General features: G+C 39.9%; 1 protein-coding gene across 4 annotated transcripts in view; it reads left to right on the top strand.

Annotated features, from left to right (window-relative positions):
* Window positions 1–14,080, top strand: part of KDM6A (lysine demethylase 6A) — a 279,276-nt gene that overhangs the window by 78,676 nt on the left and 186,520 nt on the right. The gene's annotated exons all lie outside the window — the stretch shown is intronic.

Below are 14,080 nucleotides of genomic sequence, written 5' to 3'. Positions count from 1 at the left end.
AAAGGCAGTCTAAAGATGGCTGCCACAAAACTGGGACAATCATAAAACAGATGAGACTGGTGCTGGAGCGAAGTAGGTGAACGGTGACTGGAACTGGGGGAGAGGATTCCCTTTTGCTTGAAACATAACCCCAAGGAATAATTTCATCAGAATTATTTGTTAAAGTGGTGACTAAGCATTCTGAGCAAAATACCAGACCAGGGAAGTGATGCTAAGAGACAAAAATAATTTTTTAAAAATATATACAGAAATTGGATTCTTAAATTGGGAAGACGTAATTAGAAGACGTTTTAAAATGCTAGCATCATTTACTTAAAAAAACTTACCCTGCTTTTATAATCGATGTACAACTAAAATGATGAGTGACTAGTGGCAATACTGTAATTTAAATTGAGAGCACTACCTGCTGATGAAAGGAAACTATACAAGTCTGAGAATACTTACATGAAGAAGGACTGTGAAACTATTTACTGGATTATTCTTGACTTATCCCATGACTAATAAGGCTCAAATAAGAAAACAAGGAAGCTGTTTAATTAAAGGGATGTTATGAATGTTATGCTAAAAGATTGAATATGTAAAGGGGATTTAAAGAGGCTTTTGGTAACCTCTGGGATCATTCAAACAGAACTGATTGTTTACTTATGGGATATAAAAAGCTGAGATTAGTGCGCTCCTTGAAGGGCAACTTTAGGATTGAATAAATGATTCTTGGAATGTTGGACAGAAATTAAATTTTGAGATGGTGTTGCTTTTTCAAAATACAAAGGACATCATGGAGAAAGGATTTAAGGAGACCATGGAAAAAATGGAGAATTCTACACGAGGGATAATGAGTAAAGACCAAGATGCTCAGGAAAGGAAGGAGCAAACAGAAGGAAGGAAGAAAAGTGTGAATTGAAAAACCAGTGAACAAAATAAGATGAGATAATAATGAAAATAACAGTGATTGATGAATTAAACCAGGGGGGTAATATTTTAAGAGAATTGGAGATACAGGAAGATATTGAGCTGGGGTGGCGCAATGGTTAGAGTGCAGCACTGCAGGCTACTTCAGCTAACTGCTAGCTGTAGTTTAGCAGTTCAAATCTCACCACCGGCTCAAGGTTGACTCAGCTTTCCATCCTTCCGAGGTGGATAAAATGAGGACCCAGATTGTTGGGGGCAATATGCTGATGTTGTAAACTTCTTAGAGAGGATTCAAAAGCACTATGAAATGGTATATAAGTCTAATTGCTACTGCTGTTGCTATATTTTTGAAAGAAAGATAGGGGCTTGGGTAGAAATTTTGGAAGCTAAGCAGTGGAAGAGGGTAGAGATGGGAGAAACACTTAGACTGAATAGTCAAGAAGTAGATGAAGATCCAAGAGAGGAATATTGGAGGCAAGTAAAAAAGAGCATAGCAACTAAAGTACTGAAGCAAGCAGGAGACGATGGATTTCTCCTTGTTCTGATTTGCCATGATTAGACGTTAGATAGGATAGAAAGAAAATGTGTTTTAATAAAAGGGCAACAAGAGATAGAAATAAGAGAGGGGAAATATTAATGTATACATTTTTATATAAAAAGTAATAAGAGAAAACGTGGAATAATTTAATAATGACAGATTACAATTTAATATAAATGTGTATTATAAATATATAACTTATTGAATACAATAACTCTGATTAATTTTGCTAGTTTGACTTGTAATTAGAATGTGTGACACCCAGGTGCCACACTCTTCATCCATTGATATATGTATATAAAATAAAATTTAAAAATTGAAATAAAATTGAAATTAAAAAACTTGCCACTTAACAAATGTGGCAATAAAGGTCGTAAAAGCTGGGGCAAAATAGTTAATAAATTTCTCACTTAGCAACATAAATTGTGGGCTCAATTAAGGTTTGAGAATTGTATTAGTCTTTTTCTACAGTGTTCTCTAAGTAATTATCAATAATGATGCTGTATTTGAACCCAAAAGCAGTTATATACTCATTGCTACTTTAGCTTTTTATGAATTTGTCTAACAATTCCAAGTATCCGAAATCATCAATATTGACAAATTGTAGAGATGAATGTCTTAGTTTAGCTTGATATAATATTAACAGTGTTTGTCAATTCAGTTTTATTGGAAAGCCAAGTGTGATTTGACACACAGAAGTTGTCCAGGGCAAAATTCTCAGTGTACATGCAAAGCAACAATAAAAATCATAATAAAGATAAGAAGCGGGGCAGTAAAGAAGATGGGAAGTATAATAATATTACTACAGCCACACAACATAGTAAATATACTTAGACATGACAATACTGTGAGCAATAGGTGTTCAGCAGAGTTATACCATGAAGTAAAAGACTCCCTTTATCTACCATGTTTTCCCGAAAATAAGTCCTTCCCCTGTGGTGGGATTCAACTTTTTACCCCCTGGTTTTGTGGGCATAATTTGGTGGGCATGGTTTGGTGGGCATGGGCAGGGGAAGGATACTGTAAAATCTCCATTCCCACCCCACACTATGGGAAGGCTACTGCAAAATCCCCTTTCATCCCGATCAGGAGATGAAATGGAGGCAGAGAATAGATGGCGATGGGGCCAGTCAGATTCAGAGGTGGTATTTACCGGTTCTCCAAACTACTCAAAAATTCTGCTGCCAGTTCTCTAGAACTGGTCAGAATCTGCTGAATTCCACTTCTGTCCTTGCCTGGTTTTTCATGTTGCTTGCAATATAAGCCCTCCCCCCCAAACAAGCCCTAGTTAAGAGCATCTTCAGCGGGAAGTGGGGCAGTGGGCATGGCCAGCTGACATTGCTTGCATTGGGGCGCCCATGGGGGGGAGGTTTTTTGCATCTCCCTCACCTTCTTTTCTCCCCAAGCAATTGCCGCTTGGCTTTTTTTGCGAATGCAGAAGGGACTGAAAAGGAAGAAGCCGTACGTTCCTCACCAGATCAATTTCAGAAGCTGCCACCTCACTAGTCCCTAACCCTGCTGCTGCTTTTGCAACACCTCCTGGCCATGATCTCCATGTGTCCTGCTGCTGGGATACTTCTTGGTCACAGTAGGCACTGTACTGGCCACAGTGGCTACCCATACTGCTGCTGGCCTCACGGGGGCTCTTTGCCCTCATGGCCAGGCTGCTCTCATGTGATGAATCGGCCCTGATCTATGACCTTAGGAGAGAGTAAGGCTAGACTGTAATGCTTCACCAAGTGTGCGGAGGTGCTTGTGTGTGACTGGCATCAGAAAAGAAGCTCCCAAGTGTCTGCCCTACCTCAGTTGGAAGAGCCGCACATTGGGGGACTGCTGATCAGTTTACTGTGCAATCAATACCTTTGTCGGCTTTTCCACTTGTGCCATCCTCATTCTGGGAGAGAATTTGAGAGCTGGCCAAAAACTTCCTGCACTTTGGCACATTCATACAAACAAAAAGCCTGGCTGCCTCACCAGCAACTATTCTGCCACTGCCTTGTTTTTCCCCCAGACTGGCCTGCTCTTGAGGTTTAAAGTTTGATCACACTGGCCCAAACCCCCCATATTTGCACTGACTTGCATGTGGTGCTCTTTTGTGCCATGTTTATTGTGAAGCTTTGTGCCGAGAAAGGTCAGTGCATTCTCCTTCCCTTGTGTCCCCCTTGCCCCCGCTGCTTCTTCTCAGCTTTCGCAGAAAAACCGTCTGTAGGTTCCCTTTTAGGGCCAAATCGGATTTCCAATCCCAATGGCGTACCAGGTGCTGCAAAAGCAGAACTGGGATGTTGACCACAGTTGAAAACAGGCAGGGCAGCAACAGGTTGTGTAGCAGCAGTATGGACAGTGCAGGGAGCTACTCCTGCTGCCGCCTATTGGTCTCGCTGGAAAACAGCCTGGCCCAGATGCCACTGACCCCCAGCAGCAGCAGACAGAGGCCGGGACGTGCCAAGAGGCTTGGCCCATTGCGGCCGTAGGCAGATGGTGGTTCAGCTATGGCTGTGGAGAGTTTTTTTAGGAAGTATGCACATAATCCATCAGGTCTGATAGAGGAGGTTTTAGGCCACTCAATTTTTTTTGCAATGTTTCTTCAGTGAAGTTATTTGTGTTAAATCGTTGTATTTGTGTTACATCTAGGGAATTTTGGGGGCATGAGCAATTGCTGTTTACAAAGACTGAGCCAAAGTATGTGTTGAAGAGGTTAGCTTTGACTGTTTCAGTGTAGCATTTTTTGTTGTTGGGTTCTTTTATTGGTGAAAGGGGTCTCAAGTCCTTGAGTTATTTACGAAGTTGTAGACAGCGTGCTTGGATTTTGTGCGCAGAAGGTTTTCCTCTTGTTTGCTATGATAGTTGGAGAATTCCTGTTTATTTGGTGGCATATATTTTTGTAGCGGTTTTTGGAGTTAGCTACATAGCCTGCTTTGTTTTTTTATCAGAGGGATTATTATTATTTTTTCATTATAGCTTCCTTATTGATATAGGTAGTTTGTTTTTCTTGGTTATGTGGTTATTAGAGGTCTGTGTAGTCTGATAGTTCTTTTGACTTCGAGCAAGAAGATGTTATACAGGTCATCAGCAGTGTTGCAGCCAGAGAATAGAGTTTGCCAGTCAAGAGTTGAGAGGTTGGTGTCTATGACTTCATAATTGGCTTTTTAAAAATTGTACTTAGATGTCCCATTATTAAGATGATTCTTGTAATGGTGTAGATTGATGCTGAAGTCTATCATGCTCTGGTCGCTGTTGCAAAAGGGTTCTTTTATTTGTAGACGGGTCACTCCATATCAAGTGATCCAAATATGAATATTTTTTTTACCTGACTTCTTTATATTTTTTTGTTTTTTACTTTTGACGTACTACTTTAGTTAATTACAAATTAAAGGTTTTGAATTTTTTTCTTCATCAGTTAATTTTTTACAGACTTCTAAAGGTTTGAAAAAACGCAAATTTTGGCCTGGTATGGTTTTACATTTTCGATCATATCTCGGGCTAGAATTAAGATAAAGAGATTGGAGAGGCATCGTTTTTCTCAGAACGGTACCGGCTTTCATTTGATATGTCATAAGACTATATTTCTTTATATTTTGTTTTGGGGAAATCAAATTCAACATTTTGATGCACAATTGTGAAAAAAAAGTATGTTCTTGGTTATATTTGTACAGGGATTCAATGTTTGACCTCATTTTTTTCAAGTCTTGAATCATCTGATTTTATATTTGGGTGAATTTCTTCCTTTTTTCTTTTCAAATTATAACTTATTGAATTCAACATTTATATGCAACCATAAAGAAACACAAAAAACAAATACCGTAAGTGCCAGAATAAATACATCTTAATCATCATAACACAACTTGCTTAGCATTTTCAAACTGAATGCATTGAACAAACCAAAAGAAAAAAGATGATCATATCCTAAAGTGTGATTTTCTAAAAACAGTCCGATCCTAATTACTGTATATGTTAAAAACAATATTGTTTTTAATGCTTTTAAGAACTGCTGATTGACTGACTTTCCCTATATTGTTATTGTGTTTTTAATGCTCTTATTGTTTTTTATTGTTTTTAGTTAAATCATCTGTTTTATTAGTGGGTTTAATTATTTTATTAGTGGGTCTAATATTAATAGTTGACCTTTTAACCTATTTTAATTAATTAACTTTAACTTCTATATATTTAATATTGACTTATTGGGGGTAATTTTAGCGATGGATATTTGGGATCGGATGGAAGGCATATATGAAATGAATGGAATGAATAATTGGATTAATTTGCGGAATGGATGGGATGGGTCGGACTATAGTATGGATGAGGTGAATGGTAATTGTAATTTATATGAGATGAATGAGCGGGGTGGGTGGGATGCTATGTCTGGGTACAATGGGGATAGTTTGAATGCAGAATTTAGCCTACCTTGTGATAGAGAGACAGGAGGGAAGGGGGCATCTTTCTCCAGGGTGACAGAGGGCCAGAATATTCCGGTCCTACCGGGGAGAGGTAGATATGGCGTGAGTCACAGGGCTAGCCATTCTGGAGGAAAAAGAGATCGCTGCTTAATAGCGATCCCTTGTTCCGGTTCCGTGAGCTCAACCTGGGGCTCTGGTGCCAAGTGTAATCCGGGCCCTGGGCTCGAACTGCTGCTGCTCAATGCCAGATCGGTAGAAAACAAAGTTCTCCTCATCCGGGATTTAATCCTGGATGAGGAGGCCGATCTGGCACGTTTGTTTTTTTTTAAATATATTTTTATTAATTTGGTAAATAGGGTTACATAAAAAACAAACATAAAACAGTGCACCGTGCATGTGCCCATCACCTGACCGACAAAAGAACCCCCATCACCACCACCACCCATTGCGGGGGGTTCGAAAATTTACTAGTTTATATATAAATATTTCCTTGGCTCTACTTTGCCTTTGTTATTACTGAAAGAGTGATTGGAATTTATTTTTCACATTTGCATCATAGATATATCAACATATAACCTTTCACCTTATTCCATCGTGCCATCAGCTTCTCCAGTTTGTTTTCATCAAAGTTGTTTAATCTTATTTCCATGATTTCAAAATGTATGTGATCCACCATGTACCAGTACCAGTTCTGTAATGTCCATTTTATAGACTCTTTCCAACCCAATACCACTACCGCTTGAGCACTTTCCAATGCTGCAGTTTTTATCTCTTTAAAATCTCTTAGTTCTCTTTGTTTAATTAAAATCGCTATTTCTTTTGTAATTGTCCAATTAATATTTAACATTTTATTTATTTCATTCTGCACTTCCTTCCAAAATTTCTGAATTTCTACATACTCCCAGAACATATGCAGGAAAATTCCTTTCTTTTGGCAACCATGCCAACAATTACCTTTCTCTTTCCCCTGGAAGTGTGCAAGTTGTGCTGGTGTATAATACCATTTGTGTAAGATTTTTCTTCTCATCTCTTTAACTCTTGTGTTTTTAATCTTATGTATATTTTCTACTATTTCTTTCATTTCACTTTCATCTATTTGTAAATCATTTTGCCAGCATCTTGTCAAACCTTTTATTACTTCCTCTTCTGCTTGCAATAACATTCTATATATATTGCTAGCTTGAGCTTTTGTATTATTAATCTTTTCTTTTATTATTTTCTCTAAACAATTTTCTTCTCTCAAGAAAGCTTCTTTATTCTCACTTTTATTTAAGTATTTACTTATTGCATTAATCTGCAGCCATTTCTGTTGACCCAGCCACCATTCCAGCCAAGTTCTGCTAACTCTCCTGTCCTTCTCATATAATTGTTCAATTCTCATTATCCCTTTGCTATTTAACTCTTTTATAATTCTGCTTAAGTTAACGTCATTACCTGTATTCAATACATGTAACGTTGATAATTTTGAGTTTCTAATTCCCCATTTCCCCTGCCACTTAAACCATATTTCTAAACCTGCTTTCAGAGGGTCGGTTAAATTATTAATTTCTATTTTACTCCATTTTTTAAATAATAATTCCTTATTATTTATATTATTAATTTCCTTTTCCAATTTCACCCACTTCTTTTCCCCCCATAAGTGTAGTTCCATTAATCTTTCTATTTGAAATGCTTCTCTATATAATTCTAAGCTTGGGCTGTCGGATTTCAGAGGGCCCCCACCTTTGCAAGGTGCTCAGCCTGTTGGGACTGAGCCAGGGTCTTCCGGAGTAGATGGGTATTAAAGTACAGACCAAGCATGTTCGAATGAACTAAACTTTTATTAGAAAAAGTAGAAAAATAAATTTTGTCTCGAGAGACATAAAAATGGACACCTACATTGCTAAAGAAAGTAGATCGTAATAATGGATGCTCGGAAGCTAGAGAGCTTCTTCTTCCTGCAAAGAGGAGGATGTGAGCAAAGCAGTTACATCACAGAGGAGGAGCTACATTAATAAACAGAGTTAGCTATCTAACTACTGGATGTTTCTTAATGTCTTTGGAGGCTGTCAATCCACAGCGTGACACCCCTTCTTTGTCAGTCATCAGAGACATAAGGGATATCAGGACATCAAGACATCAGTTCACTTAAGGCACATTTTGGTGGAAAGGTATTCATGTTGATCAGCTGGCAACGGCTTATTCAGCATGTCAGCGATCTGCTCAGCAGTAGGTACGTGCTGAAGTTTCACGAATCCGTCTCTCACAAGCTCTCTGGTATTTCTATACCGGATGTCAATGTGCCGTGAACGAGCTCCAACAAATTCAGCTTCAGCAATATATGTGACTGAAATATTATCCTCCATAATAATAATTGGTTTCTTTGGTGTTTGCCAAATACTATCAATGAGAGGAAAAAGAGAAGTTAACGCATTACAGCAATCAGAAACACATGCATATTCAGACTCAGTTGAAGAGCAAGAAACAAACTTCTGCTGCCTAACTTTCCAAAAGAAAGGACAACCATTTAAAAACAGTATATAACCAGAAGTACTTTTTCGTGTTTCTGTGTCACTTGCCCAGTCAGCATCTGCATAACAAATCACTTCAGGGTACTCAACGTGTTTCGGCTCAAGGTACAACTTCTTGTCCTTAGTGAGCTTCATGTATCTCAACAGTCTCTTTATGCAAGACCAGTGAAATGTGGTTGCGTTGCCAACGTATCTGGACAGTAGATTCACACTCAGTGAGATGTCAGGTCTTGTCCAACTGCTGATTTAGAGTAGTGATCCAATCACTGACCGGTACAGTGTTTTGTTCTGGAAATCAGGATATTCTTCTCGGGTTAACCTGTAAAAATCAGTCTGCATAGGAGAACGACAAGTATGCGCCTCAGACATGTTACAATTTTGCAAAAGCTGGTCAACCTTACTTTCTTGTGAAAGAGAGAACCCCTTCTCAGTTTTCTCAAACTGTACACCTAGATAATCATTAATATGCCCTAGGCTTTTTAAGGTGAAATGTTTCTCAAGACCCTTAGCAAAAGTTTGACTCGTGCTTTCATTTGGACCTATGTAAACAATATCATCTACATAAACAAGAACAATTTCATAAGTCTTACCTTGCCCTTTTGTAAACACGCATTCATCAGGGACGGACTTAATAAAGCCCATTGAATTTAGCTTTTGGGTTAAGAGTTTGTACCACATAAGGGCACTTTGTTTGAGGCCGTATAAAGACTTGCTCAGAGACCAGACTTCACCTTCTCGGTCCTGGAACCCGGGAGCACCCTTGACGTAGATCTCTTCATTCAGATCAGCGTTCAAATAGGCAGTCTCTACATCGAACTGAAAAACCTCTAAGTTCAAAGCAGTAGCAGTGATTAGGGCAATCTTGACACTCTCATTTTTGACCGTGGGTGAAAATGTGTCAGTGTAGTCATCTGGATAAACTTGAGAGATTCCTTGAGCTACAAGTCTAGCTTTATACAGCTTTCCTTCATTAGGTTTTTGTTTGACTTTATACACCCAGCGCGTGCCAATGACTTTCTTCTTGTTGGGAGGCTCCACCTGTTGGAACACCTTAAGTTTCTTTAAACAGTCCAGTTTGCGTTCCATAGCCTCGTACCATTTTTCTTGTTCAGATTCAGGTAAAAGTTTGATCTGGTGAAAATGATCAGGTGGAAGTGTAAGATTATTACACATGAAAAGAAAGGGAGATTCAGATACTTGCTGTGTATATCTCTTTGGAGGGGTTCCTTTTGTGGTTCTCTTTGAACGTCTTGGAACCTTGGTCCATCCTTCATCATCATCTCCGCCTTCAAGTTCATCGTCAGGGATTTCCTCTGTGACTGTCCAAGGCTGTTCATTGTCTGGAACATCAGGAATATCTGGCACAGTTCCCTGGGCATCAGGTATCGCCACACCTTCCTTAGGAAAATAAACGGAAGTATCATTACTATGTATACTGAACCAATTTGTGTCTTCCTCAAATTTGGCTGAATTAGAAATATAGACTCTGTGATGAGAGTCAGCAAATTTGTGGTACTTGGAGACTTCATCAAAGCCGATGAATCTCATTCTTTCTGACACAGGACCTCCTTTCCTTCTTTGTTCAAGTGGAATGTTAACAGTGGCATAACAACCAAAAACGTAGATGTTTTGAACATCAGGCTTCTTGGCATGAAGCAAGTAATAAGGAGTGTCTTGTATGACGCTACTCCATGTTCTGTTAACAATGTAATTAGCATACCTTACTGCTTCGCCCCAGTATGAAAAGTCCAAGTCTGCATCCTCAAGGAGACAACGAAACATCGTCTGCAGAATCCCGTTATGGCGTTCACAAATACCATTGTGAGGAGGAGTCTCGGGTGCTGAGGTCTGCTGGTGGATTCCATTCCTGGCCATCCATCCTTGGAACTGTTGCGACATGAATTCGCCTCCACGGTCACTTTGAATTCGCTTGATCCAGATGTCGTGTTGGGTGAGTGTCTCTGCAGCAAAGTCTTTAAAGACCTCAAATGCCTCTGATTTTTGTTTTAAAAGAAAAACATAGCCAAATCGTGAATAACTGTCAACTACAGTTAAGAAATACTTACGTTTACCAACAGTAGGCCGAAATGGACCGACAACGTCGGTGTGGACCAATTCAAAAATGCGTGAAGACAATCGAAGAGCAACCTTAGGTATGGGTGAATTTTTGGACTTGGCTGAGTTACAAATTTTGCAGTCTAAGTAAACTTGGCAAGTCCCATCAATTTTAAAACCATCAACATATTCAGACATCTTTGCTAAGACGGGGTAAGAAGCATGCCCCAAGCGACGATGCCATCTGTGAACACACCTGGAATGAAAAGATTTGTTTGTTAATACATGTTTGACATTTGTAACAGTATTAGAAACCTCAGGGATTTCATTGGCTTTAGAAGCCTCTGAACTAGTACTTGCACCAGGTTTTCTCTCTGGACCTGTGCTTTCGCCCATTGGAACGTTTATACTTACACCACCTTTGCTCGGAGGCTTAGGTTTTAAATAAAAAACACCTCTGATGGGAATGGTAGTAGCGAGAATTTTGCCATCCTTGATGATGTGAGTCTCTATACGTTCATGGGTTACTACAGTCCCTAATTCTTCTCTCAGGCAATACACACTAAGAATGTTGCTCTTGGCAGTTGGAACGTAGAAAACATCTGAGATATGGCAGTCCAGTTCTTTGACGTAGACTTTTCCTTTTCCTTCCACTTTGGAGTGTTGCTCCGCAAATCCAAACAGTTCCTTGACATCTGTCTTGTGTAGCTCAGTGAAGGATTCCTTCCGGTATGCGACATGCACCGCTGCTCCGCTGTCTAGGGTCCATAACTGACGTATGTCGTAGAGTGGACTCTTCTCAGGAACAGTGTTGAGGAAGATGGTACTACCGTAAGTAGCTTTCTCATCTTTGGAGTCTTTGGGAGTTGTCTTTGCAGCCCCAGAACTCTTTCCTCGGGATCCTTTCTTCTGTGCCCCCTTTGATTGAGTTGGATATGGTGGAGGATCAGATTCGCTAGAGTGGACACTTTGCAAATCAGCAGACTTATGAGTGTCATCCTTCTTAGGTTGTTTCTGGCGTGGGTACTTTGGTGTACTGGTTTTCTGTTGACCGCTTTTTGCCAAGTTAGGTTTGAATGCTGCTGACATAGGCCTAAGGCTAGTGTGCAGCAATTCTGCTTCTTCAGTTAGCATGTTACAGAGTCTTTGTGTGGTCTTTTGGGCCAATGGAAGTATATTAAACTTGTAAATGACTTCCCTCCATTCGGGACCAAGGGAAGTTATGATAGCAGCATTGACTTGATTATTGTCATAGCGATATCCTCTCTCCTCCAAATCTTTATGCATTGTTAGCATCTTGGATAAGTGTGGAGCAAGTTCATTCCCAGTTGGAAGTTTAGTATTGTTAAACTTGGATATCAGGATGTAGTTGCCTTCATCTGATATTGGCCTAAACATGCCGTCAAGTGACTCTAACAGCTCAGCAGAAGTGATGTCATGAGTGTACCTCATTGACAATTGTGAGTCTATGCTCATAAGAATGAGTAGCTTGGCTTTTATGTCAGCTTCTCTTTCTTCTTCAGTCCAGCGCCTTACTGGGGGATTGTGAGCAATCCCATCAATGTTGTGAGCCAGAAGGTGCAAATTAATCCTGTGAAGCCACTTCTTATAGTTGTGCCCATTTGGCATCAGCACGAACTCACCTTTCAATGCAGAAGAGGTGATGGTTTGCCTTGTAGATGCAGTCATCTGAACTGCTTGCAGTTGCTGGGGTTGGGCCCCAACACCCGCTGACAAACTTGGTGGCTGAGCCATCTGGGGAAGCTGCGTTGGCATCTGTGGAGTAAGGACTGGAGGCCTCTGTGGTGAAACAGAAATGCCTGGAATTTGAGGAACTGGATCCTTTTGCATCTGTGCGGCAAGAGAAGCTCTAGATACATTAGATTTAGAATCATAATGGATCACTTCATGCATAGTAGCTTCAAGAAAAACTTTTTCTTTCTGAGCATACCAGCCACTAGTGGCCGCTGTTGCGTAAGTTGCTGCGGTGGGTAAATTGACACCACCCCCCCGCGGCTTCCAATTTCAAAAGGCAAATGTTCCGGGTTTTTTTCTGTGGGCAGTTCTGCCCCCCTTTCTTCCTTTGGAAAGGCTTCTATTCTAGATAATGCAGCAGGATAGAAGTGTGTGATCACTGAACCGTGGCCCTTTTGCGCATGTGTGTCTTCGGCTTGGTAAGACAAAGACATTCCTGCCTTATCAGTAGGTTGGAATTTTTCATGCGTGGTCTCTGCTAGAGACACAGACTCCATTTTTTCAGTTATCAACTTTAATTGGAGTTTCTTCAAAGCCCTTAATTCAGTTCTCGCATCAGCAGCTTTCTCTAAGTAACTAAAGTAAATTTCTCGCTGCGCATTATTCTTAATAGTAGGTAAATTATCGAAGTGAATACAGAATGACTCTAGACCGTGAATTTCCTTCTCAAGTTTATCAATGATTCCCTCAATTTTCTCCAGATTCAGGGCTGTCCCTTTTATTTTAGCTGAAGTGAGAGAAACCAGATCATCAGAATGCTTTGTCTTGGCAGAAGCCTTTGAAGGCAAAGCTGATGACTGAAAGCTTTGAGATTGAAAGGGTGTCAGAGTTTCCTCTTCTTCCTCTTCGTCACTGGGCTGATTTGAAGTACTGTCTGTGGGAACCTCAGATTTAACTTCTTCCTCCCGAATCCCAATTCCATCATCAATCAGATAAGAGTGACTTATGATTTTTTGAGATTCGCCAGCTTCAGAGGGTTCCGACTCAGGTTGCAAAGACATGATTAATTTCCTTTTGTCGTCCGAGGTATGGATAATTTCTTTGAGCTCAGCAAGCTGCTGGCCGGAGATTGAATCGATGTAGCTTTGCGTGAGGGGATTTCTCTTTCTTTTGGCTGGCATCAGGAAAAGACAGCCAGTGTGCTTACTGAATGTAAGCAGGGTCTGTTTGTTTAATAGTGAACCATCCTCTTGCTTACCATGTCGGATTTCAGAGGGCCCCCACCTTTGCAAGGTGCTCAGCCTGTTGGGACTGAGCCAGGGTCTTCCGGAGTAGATGGGTATTAAAGTACAGACCAAGCATGTTCGAATGAACTAAACTTTTATTAGAAAAAGTAGAAAAATAAATTTTGTCTCGAGAGACATAAAAATGGACACCTACATTGCTAAAGAAAGTAGATCGTAATAATGGATGCTCGGAAGCTAGAGAGCTTCTTCTTCCTGCAAAGAGGAGGATGTGAGCAAAGCAGTTACATCACAGAGGAGGAGCTACATTAATAAACAGAGTTAACTATCTAACTACTGGATGTTTCTTAATGTCTTTGGAGGTTGTCAATCCACAGCGTGACACGAGCTTCCCCACCCCCCCTCTTTCTCGTGGGCAAACAGCCATTTTTTCCTTATTCTAGGCCTTTTGTTTCCTTCAATCCAAAAATTTAATTTACTATTCCATTCTCTCAATTTTGCACCAGGAAAGGTACCTGGTAAAACCTGAAATAAATACATCATTTTTGGTATAATCATCATTTTAAGGGCTCTAATCTTAGCAATTCTTCTCAACCTTTTTTTCCTCCAGTTTTTTATCTGCTTTTGAAGTCTCTTCCATATTGAATTATAATTAACCGTCGCAATTTTGTTGGGATTCTTTAACAACCAAACTCCTAAGTATTTCATTTTTTTACATCCTAGTTTCAATCCTGA

This window comes from Erythrolamprus reginae, chromosome 4 (assembly GCF_031021105.1).
Source record: "Erythrolamprus reginae isolate rEryReg1 chromosome 4, rEryReg1.hap1, whole genome shotgun sequence".
NCBI classification, from domain to species: Eukaryota; Metazoa; Chordata; class Lepidosauria; order Squamata; family Dipsadidae; genus Erythrolamprus; species Erythrolamprus reginae.
This window is presented reverse-complemented; position numbering and strand designations above follow the sequence as displayed.